Consider the following 10,907-nt stretch of genomic DNA (forward strand, 5'->3'; position numbering starts at 1 on the left):
CATATTGTGAGCTTCAGAATACAAACATGATTTACTTGTCTCAGTTATATTATTACTAAAGCTATCATCTCCTACTCTTTAAACATATATTTTGTTTGATGAAATACCTATTATTTGTTATAAACAGAATCATCATTGTGTTAATGTACTTAATTCATAATAGTATATAACCTTTCTTTGTTCTCCTATTACCCCACATATACTTTAGAACATATGCTCTTTAAATAATACCTATTTTTCTTCTCTGCCCATCCATATACATATAGTGTAAGTATATGTATTTGCAAATATTTTTATAAATATACTACATATACTAATTATCTCTATAGTGTTCATCAAACATGAAATACATTGATGCAGTATTTGTTTGACAGCATTAAGTTACTGTTACCACATAGGTTCTTATTAGTTCTCTTTCCTGAGAATTAAATGAAGACAACTACCACCTGTATTTGTAAAGTTCTATTGAAACAAAGCCACATCCATTTGTTTACATGAGATATACGATAGCTTTTCCCCCAGAAGGTAAAGATTAATAGACACATTATGATATATATATATATATCATTCATAGAGCCTAAAATATGTGCTCTAAAAATAAAAGGTAAAAAAGGTAAAGGCCCTCCCGTTGATCGTCGATTTGCTCGAGCGGGCCCAGTAACGTCACCATTGGAGACTTTGTTGTTACTGTGTTTGGCATATCGAATACTCTCGGTAGATTCCCGGGCTCTCCGAGAGGGGCGGAGGAATCGAACTCGGGTCGGCCATGTTGGCTGCTTATAAGGCGAACGCCCTACCCCTGTGCTATCGCTCCAGCTCTAAAAATACTTAAAGAAATATGCTCCTTAAAGAAATATTTGCTAATCCCTGATTTTTTAAAAAATAAAAATTGAATGCTTTTTTGCTTGCATAGCTCTTGAGATTCAGGTGTTACAGATCCATTAATATACTTTTGTTTTACTTCTCCATTTATTCACTTGTAATAGGAATTTGACACAGATTCATTTACCCAATGGGATGTTATTTGCAAATCCTGTTTTTGCTCTTCAAAGTATTCAAGTTTGAGACACAGTGATCTTAGAAATGTGGGAAATGTTTTAAGGACATCTTAGAAAGTATAGAAGTTGAGTATAATCCAGAATTATTTTCTTCCAAAGTTCCTTTGATTATGCCAGGCCTAATTAGCAAGCTGAATCATAACACGAAGAATGTGTCTGCTTTGCAAAATCAAATCAGTTGCACAATTTTTGTTCCCTGCAGCTGCTGTTTCCCATTTTTATAGAAGCAGATCCATTCCAGCTATGGATGTGAGCAGCTCACATCCTGCTTTTTGATAGTGAAGATATTTTATAGTCGTCAATACTCATCCCGATGCATGCATTTGTAGCATATTTTAAGCATATTTATATTTTTAAATAGGTCAGTATTTTGGAACTAAAATTGCTGAAATTTAATATAGCTTTTTAACAAGCCTGAGGATATTAAACAATAGACATTATTACCTATTAGCATTAACTTCAAGGTTCATTTTATTAACATGGACTTTGAATTCTACTAAAATTAGTGTGTGGGGTTTTCTAAGGATCACGTCTGTGAGTCAGTATTCTCGATTCAGAGACAAAGGTCCTTATAGGATGGAACCCAAGGTATCATCAAGACTAACTGGAATGAAATTGTTGACAGCTATGATGATACGAACTTCTCAGAATCCTTCCTCCATGGCATCTATGCCTATGGTTTTAAGAAATTCTCTGCTATCTAGGAGCAAACCATTCTTGCTTGTGTCAAGTATTATGATATAGTTGCTCACGCCCTATCTGGAACTTTGGAAACAGCTTCTTTTGCCATATCAATTCTGACGCAAATTGAACAGTATCTAAAAGCCACCCAGGCCTTGATTCTGGAATCCACTAGAGAGTTTGCTCAGTAGATACAAAAGATGGTCATGGCATTTGGAGATTACATGGGTGTCTCCTGCCATGGGGGTATCAACATGCATGCTGAAGTGCAGAAGCTGCAGTTGTAAGCTCCCCACATCATTGTACCCACAGTCACGGGCTTGATGTGTTTAACCAGAGATATCTGTCTTCCAAATCCATCAAGACTTTTTTTTTTATTAGTGAAACACCATGAGGTACAGTTTTAGACTAACAAACTTCCGTGCTTGGATTTCAGTTATACAATGATTGAGTACCCATCCCTTCACCAGTGTCCATTTTCTACCACCAATGAACCCTGTAGCTCTCCCACCCCTCCCACCCCACCCCATCCCACCCTGCCCCACCTCTGTGGCAGGGCATTCCCTTTTGCTCTCTCTTTTCTTTACCATCAAGATATTTGTACCAAATGATGGTGATGAAATGTTCAGACAAGGATTCAAGAACCAGATCTATCATATATTTCAAAATCTCAATAGCAAAACCCAGGTATTTTTCTGTCTGCTGTAATGCCTTCTTGAGGTGACCAAGAAGTTCACGAGGGATTCTATTTGAATTGTGGTCAAGAGGAAGAGTTGACTTTGGAGGGTATCCACCAATTCTACATCAGTGTGGAATGAGAGACTTGGAAGCTAGAACACACTGACTTATATGAAAATTGACCATCACCCAAACAGTCGTCTTAACCAACACCCAAGAAAGGTCAGTTTGCTCACTGAAAAGATGCATACATGAGATTTCACCGTGTATGCTATGAATTGAAATATGGATGTAGAGGAACAAGATGTAACCATGAGCGCGTTCTACTCTGGTTCCAGTAGAGTATTTATTATCACTGACCTTCTCTTTCGTTTTATACCTATAAGTGGTATAAAGCATAGGTGGGCATTTGGGCTCAATATATTTGGTTTATTAGTAATTGATTTTAGTAATAAATTTCCGACAATTAGTCATGTCCTTATTTTCTGCTTCCATCAATCATTTTATTGGTATATAATTCTAGAACATGGCAAAAGTGTGATATTAATTTTGAAAATTGTAAGAATATGAATATTGGTCTGTCAAAAGCAGTACATAGGAGCTCCATATAGTAAAATATAAGTGAAACCACATTGTAGTTTGAATAAATGTAATGCATCTATATTCAGAGAGCAAGTTTCTGAAATTCCCCTTGTTAAATTTCCTGCATGTTGAGAAGTTAAATGAAAGCCAATATTTTAGCTAAAATTATTTTTCACACAGTATAAGCACATTTACATTTTTATTATTACTTTACATTTCACTTAGTTTCATATTTCTAAATTTCTACGACTGTGGTAAGGGTATATTTGATCGTAAATTGATTTTGAAATGGACAAAGAAAAGGAACATATAATCACAATAATACACAAAAATTAATCTAATAAATTTAGAATTGGTACAAGAGCATATTTTTATTTGTACACATAGAAATTAGTTTTGCGCTTACATACTAAAATTTAAGAAAGAAAACTCATGAGGGATAGCTTAAAATTCCATTAGCATCAATTGAGGAAATGCTTCTGAGTTTCAGTATCTAATTGATTAAGAAAACATTGTGCTTGTGAAAATGGAAAATCTTTGACAATACCTAGGAGAAGGAAAAATTCAATAGTATTTATATTTCATAAAGTGTATTCCTCAATAGTGGTATATACAGTTACATCACAAAAAGGCCAAGGTAGTAGTTAAGTAGTTTTGAAAATATTACATATAGTTTTCTAAATTTACTTTTTAGGGGTTACTGGTTATTTCAGTTGATTAGGCTGTGGTGCTAAGCTAATAAAATTTCAGTGTTTATTTGTATAGTAAAGGCTCCAAAATGTATAATTCAGAAATTTTACCTTTATTTTAATTTTCTTTATCTTATCCTTCAATCTTCAAACATATTTTAAGTGTTATTTTTAAATTACAACTGTTGATAACTTGGGAACATATGTTCCAGAAAATCACTTTGAGAAACATGGAAACAGGTCCTTGAAAAAAACAAAACAGAAGCAGGTATGTAAAGTTCGTAGGGTACTGACCTGCTTCTCATCAGATTTCAATACCAATTCTTGTTTCACTCAGACCTTTGTTCAGATTAAACAGTAGCCTATTTTAAAAAAAGAAAACAAAAGGTGATGCAGACAGGGACTCTCAAGCTTCTTAAGGAAGTACTTTACAATTGGCAATCACCTTTTTGTATAATGCTCCTTTGTTCTCTAAAATACTATCTAGGAATTTCTGTTTGCTAAATCCATCCTTTATTAAACCATCATCAGTCCCACAATCCCACCATTTAATAGGGAATCAATAAAGATTCTAAAACACTTCTTCCTAAACCTGAGGATCTTTTACCCCTTAGTAAGTAAATTAAGCAAATATTTATGGAGACCAGCACATGATTCTAACCATCTGTTAAGGCTGAACTTCAAAAACAATAAAGTACAAGTCTTAAAGTTGTGACAACTTAGTGAATATGGCCACTTGAATAATTATTCATAATAAACTGTATGGTAATGTATGTGGCTATGGAATAATTGAAGGGTTATAGGAATACAAGAATGTGGGGCTGAATATATGCCACTTGTGGATAGTAGAAACTGAACAAAATTTCATTGTAGGTAAAATGTAAATACTTTAAATATTTTACTCCATAAAAATAACAAAAAATAGGCTTGCACCGAAGAAATAGTAAAGCAAATAAGGAACTTATCTGGAACATAGCTGACCAAAATTTGAAACTCAGTATGGTCCCCTGAGCCCACCCAAAATTATCCCTACACAGAGAGCCAGGAGCAAGACCTGACCACTATCAGAAATGGGACAAATACAAACAAACAAATGGTCTAGTTATTGCCTACTGTAGAGACAAATCATAGAGTTGGATCAGAAGTCATCACAAAACTAGCTATTTATGTCTAGCTATAACCTGGAGTAGTAATAGATACCAATATGGTTATTCAGCAAACATTTTGATATTTTAGATATTTTATGTATTTTTATAAATTATATATATATTTATAAACCCATAAGTATATGTGAATTTTTCATTGTATTCATAGTGACAAAGATTTAAAAGCATCAGTACTCTTTATATTTCACATAATACACATTTGTGTAAATATTCCTATTAAGCAGTGAAATGTAATGCAGTCATGAAACATTAAAGACAGCTTTGCTAGGACTGAAACTTCATCTTTTCAAAAGGACTGATTTCTTACTGTAATTTATATTAATTTGCTCCTATATTTTAAAAGTGATGGCGATCCACCCCAATTTTTTTTGACGTTCTCTCAAACAGTCATCTCAGCATGGTTGTGGCTGGTTCTGGAGGTCTTCAGCTGCCAGAGCTCTGCTCAGGGCAGGGAGGGAAACTCAACCCGGCCCCCTCAAGGGGCCCCGGCAAGGACAGCCAGGGGGTGGTGGGCAGGAGACTTTGTGCTGTTCTATTCCGGGAGCTGGGTTTTATAGTCTCTGGGTCTTAGACGCTGATGAGATTATACGGCGCCAGGAGGCCAGTTGGTGGGTGTGACCCCTGCCTACTGGAAGATGGAGGATTTGCTGAAGTATGCTCAGCCCCGATCCGAGCAGGCTTGGAGATCTCAGATCTCAGCCCCGGGACCCACATGCCTTTGTTCTTCTGCCGGTACCTTCATGCGTGTGGAGAGTGGCGGGTTGAGTTTCCCTCCCCTCCCCGAGCAGAGCTCCAGCAGCCGAAGATCTCCAGAACCAGCCACAATCATACTGAGACCACTCTCCACATGCATGAAGGTACCGGCAGAGGAACAAAGGCATGAGGGTCCCGGGGCTGAGATCTCCAAGTCTGCTCAGATCGGGGATGAGCATCCTTCAACCAGATCCTCCATCTTCCAGTAGGCAGGGGTCACACCCACCAACTGGTCCCCTGGCACCGTGTAATCCCACCAACAGCCAAGACCCAGGGACTATAATAAAACCCAGCTCCAGGAAGACATCTTATTATCTCATTCTTACTTTGGACAACCTGGCAGGTTACCGGATGCATGGCAGAGTCTGGCAAACTCCCCGTGGTATACCCAGTATGCCAAATACCAGTAACAATGATGGGTCTCATTCTCCTAACCCTGAAAGAGCCTTGAATATGGCACTTTTTAAAATCTCTTGGCTCGAATGAAGGAGACATTACTGGTGCCTGCTCGAGTCGATTGATGAACAACAGGACGATCATGATCATGATCAAACAGTATTCTTATGAGACAAATTATCCTAAGTACCTGAGACATAGTTCAAGAGAAGCTGTTGCTGGTGAAATATAGTCTTGTTTGCTAATAATTAAATATCAAAGCTAAATGTAGCCCATTGCATCTCTAAGCAATAATCTACTAGCATATCCACAAAAATTACAGGTGTCCATTTCCATCTGGAATATAACATTTTAATGCTCTCTATGATATTATTAAGAGTCACTAAAAATAGTCTTTACATTACTGGGTCTGTTGGGGGGAAATGACTATATCATTATGAAATTCTCACAGAAAAGATAGATTTATAAGGGTCCCTTAGTCTTTAGAAATTAAATATTTTGAAGAAAAAATCATTTTATGTTTTTGATTTAAAAACATAGAAATATAGGTTAAGACACACCACATAAGGAAACAGAAAATTAACTATGATTCCTAAAATTTTCTTAAAAAATCCTCAAAATTTTTGTTTTAATTTACAGGCTTTTGTATCAATGCCTGGTTCACTGTAAACATTCTACACACTGTTCGAAAAAGAAAGGTATCACAAAAGAAAAAAATATGAAAATTATCATAAATAAGGTTAGTAAAATTAAACCACCAAAGATATAAAACTTTTAAATTTTTTCAAAGCAAAAAGAGAGTCTAGAGCTATTACAGCAGGTGGAGTGTTTACCTTGTAACTACCCAACTCAGATTTCACCTCTGGTACCTTATATGTCCCCTGAGCTCCTCCACGAGTGATCCCTGAGTGCAGAGTCAAGAGTTAGTCCTGAGCACTATTGGGTATAACCAAAAAATTCCCTGAAAAATAAAATACAATGCAGACCACCTCATGGTTTACAAATCTTTGTTCAAATCTCACCTGTAAACAGAATACTTCCCTCTCTACTCAGAAAAAGGGTAAACTTTTTCCACCATCATCATCCTCCTTATTCTACTTTCTTAGCTATATTTTCATTCAATACCTCACTCAGTACCTGTTCCATTGTATATATTAATATTGGTGAAATGAACCATAGTTCATGTTGAATTTAGCAGCAATTTACTGCTTGGGGAAAATTATTTGTTAACTGATAGCATAATAAATGCACATTGGTGATTTTTCCTAAGCATAGTATTTTGAACTTTTCTACCTTTTCCCTTCATTTTGTTGTCGCCTTATCTGGAGGTCAAATACTTGTTTACAGCATTTGTCAGGAGTTTAGGTGAATATGTAGTTGAAGTGTGAACATGGTTGGTCGTGATGCTTTCATTCTCTTGGTTATTGTTTACTAGAGATCACACTTGTCATGGCACTGGGATCTCCACAATAGTGCCAGTGACATCACCTAAGATAGTGGGTACTTCCAGGGATCTAACTCACAGATTCATCAAAGGAAGGCAGGTACTCTACCACCAAGTCACGTTCTTGGGGTCAAGAAAGCACATTGTTTATCTTTCGTCTATAATGAGCATACTTTCAAAATGGAATGGAAAAAGCAAATATTAAAAAAAATCTATACGAGCTGGAAATATCAGTCAATATTATAGTAAAAAAATCAAGCCTATGATTGTATAGTGGTCCAGTGTGGGTCCAGGACTCTCCAGAATAGAGTTGTTCCCCTTTGCATTGTTTAACTGCATGGTGATCTCATTTAGAATGGAAAAAAAGAGTGAAAACTCATACAAAGAATTTTGACCATATTTGTAACATTTCTTATACAGGTAGAGAGATCACATTTCTCCACATTGTATAAACCAAAATTGGATTATATAGTTCACAAATAATGCAAAGAAGGTAGGAAAATATACTTTTTTGATATGTGTAAGAAAACAAAATGCTTTGGTGAGAATTTTGAAAAGTCCGTGACACAAAGCACAAAATAGGATGTCCATTTAATTCCATTCAAGACCCCAGTCTAAACTCAAATGATCATCATTTAAGGAATTTACATGTTTAACTGCATGGAATTAAAAAAATATTGTATGTGGTAACTTTAAATTTAAAAAAATGGTTCTTTTCCTCAAATTTGATTTCTAGCACATTGAAAACTAACAAAATTCCCTGCTAACATATAAGTTATAACATAACATAGTGTATGTAAGTTATAACATATAACAACCTGCTAACATATAAGTTATCAGTAGCATTACATAAGAGATTTGTGCAGAAAGTTTGTGTTCAGTCCCACCCCCTCAATTCTGAAACAAAGGAAATTCTGATAGAAAAATACTTGAATCCACCAAGAAGTCAACATTGCTGGCATAATTATCAAATAAATTCCTGACCTTAGAAGTCAAGATGGCCAGAAATAGAGTGGATAAAATGATTAAGCTCATTTTGTAATGTTATAACAGAAAGACAAAATCATGTCCAGTGTCCACAGGAGAAGAAAACAAGAGTGGTAGAAGACCATAAACTCAGTGTAGGTCAACAATGTTAAAAAGATAATGAAGAAGTTAATCTGTTCTGAGACTATGCAGTTATAATAGATCAAGAGTAATTAGTCACTTATGAACTCTACTGCAACATTGCAGGACTTGTCATGTAAAAACATGATTCTGCTAATTTTTGACACTGAAAGGGCAAATTTCTATCTAACTGAACTTATTATCTTTCCTTTACAACCAGTTTCTTCTCTAATATCTAGCTTGATTAATGGCTCCACTATCCCCCCAATTAGACACATGAGGATTGTTTGTGATTTCAGTCCTTTGATTCACTATCTACATTTTTCTTCTATATTTGAAGGAATTATTCACCTTATATATTTGATTACAGTTCTTCCAACTTGGTTTTGTCTTGTATTTTGTTGTTTTTTTATTGTTGTTTTAGTGTGATAGCAGCTGTGCTTACGGTTTGCTCCTGTCTCTGTGCTCAACTATTATTCCTGGCAGACCTTGGAGGACCTTAATGCATTATTAGGGATTGAACCCATCTATGCTTCATACCAGAAAAATACCTTAATCCCTGTACTATCTCTCTGCCATGATTGTGTTTCTTGCTCTCCACACTGAATTTTCATCTGTAGACTTGTACAAATTATCCAAGATAATTTGAAGAGAAACGACTTCATATGTATGTTGTTTTATAAAGGCCAATGGTATTTCAATTGGAGGTTAAATCAGGTTTTTAGTCTAGCTCTGTAACTTTAAATCTCATCCTCACATGCTTTACAATAGTGTATTTGAAATACTACTGTGTCTGGCATATCGAATACTCTCGGTAGCTTGCCGGGCTCTCCGAGAGGGGCGGAGGAATCGAACTCGGGTCGGCCATGCTGACCACTTGTAAGGCGAACGCCCTACCCGCTGTGCTATCTTATTTGAAAGCATGATCTAGTTTAGCATGCCAATGTATGGAGAAATGAGGAGAGAGAGAAGAAAGAAACTGGGTCCAAGTTAAGTTACTTACTTTTGTGTGCTGAAGGGTGGAGCTCATGCCTTTAATCATGAAGCTATACCTTCTCTATTGTATTCACAGCAGTCTTTGCTGTAACTCTGGAACCTTCCCTGCTGTCTCACTTACCTGTTCTTACTTTGAATCATGTTCTGAAACATCCAACTCTTTCATTCTATATTTGACTTTTCTTTAGGTCATATTTCCTTGACTTGAAAAACCCTTCTCTCAGAACTGTCCTCTAAATTTTCATTGCATTATTCTAGAAATGCAACTCTTGGTAGACACAATTATGATGTTACAAATTCTTTGTACTCCAAAATTACTTTGCAATTTTCTGAGTGTTTCTCAATTTCCGGTTAAAGGGGGAAAGGTCTCATGTGATTCAGTTCTAAAGAGATATGTAGGCGAAATTTGGGGAATGCTATCTAATCTAATTTTTTTAATCTAGGAAATATAATAAGTATTCAGTACTTTAAAGGAAGATGAAGATTTTCTTTTTTCCATCTCTCCCAATAAATAAATGAACTATTACTATATACTATTTTAAATAAAAATACTTAGTAAAAATTCTTTTTTGAAAATGTTGCAATTTTAGAATTTATTTCTCTAAGTGGAAATTCTTAACCATTAAAGATACTTCCATACTTTTCATGGAGTTTTGAAATAGATGTCTATTGTTTTTTGCTATCCATTATTTGCTTTTGTTACTTATTATTGGAATTCTCTCCCTGTTTTGGAATAAACCTTAGATTTTGGGAAAGTAGGACTTCACCTCTTACGATGAAGGCAGACAGTACTATGTTATGTAATTTGATACCTGATGCATAATTATCTGCTTTTATCTGGTAATTTGATACATGATAGTGAATCAAGGCACTACAAAAATATTTCATACAACAGCAATGGCTGTCAGTTTCCAGGATCATTTTTAAAACATCATTCAGCTTCTACAGCATAATCAAGAACAACAGTATTTTCAGTGGCATGCCAAAATTGTTTCTCCCTCATGCACTGCATGTTAACTTGGACTTAATCAACCTAGACTGCACTTGAATGCATTTGATTCCAGGCCGGACCTAATGTTTTCTCCATATGTTGCATTTGTGTGTGTGTCATGGGAGGTGGGGGGGGATCAGGGGAGAGGGGAGGGGCAGAGGGATATATGATACATGGAATTTCTAGTACATTCCAAGTAGTAACCATAAAATTACAACTAGAATGTGAACAGATAATTTATTCATTTATTCTCAGGGAATAGAAAATTAATGCTATAATATATTCTGTCACAAACCCAAAGCATGCATTTCTATGGCAAAACAAATCTTACGTATAGTTTAGCCTAGGTCTTTATGCCCTGAGTTC

The 10,907-nt window shown here is 35.6% G+C and overlaps 1 pseudogene; it reads left to right on the forward strand.

Annotated features, from left to right (window-relative positions):
• LOC130028585 (eukaryotic initiation factor 4A-I-like) overlaps nt 1–8,586 on the forward strand; it is an 85,511-nt pseudogene extending 76,925 nt beyond the window's left edge.
• The last annotated feature ends 2,321 nt before the right edge of the window (nt 8,587–10,907 follow it).

The sequence above is a fragment of the Sorex fumeus genome, unplaced genomic scaffold (assembly GCF_029834395.1).
Source record: "Sorex fumeus unplaced genomic scaffold, SorFum_2.1 ptg000003l, whole genome shotgun sequence".
Classification (NCBI taxonomy): Eukaryota; Metazoa; Chordata; class Mammalia; order Eulipotyphla; family Soricidae; genus Sorex; species Sorex fumeus.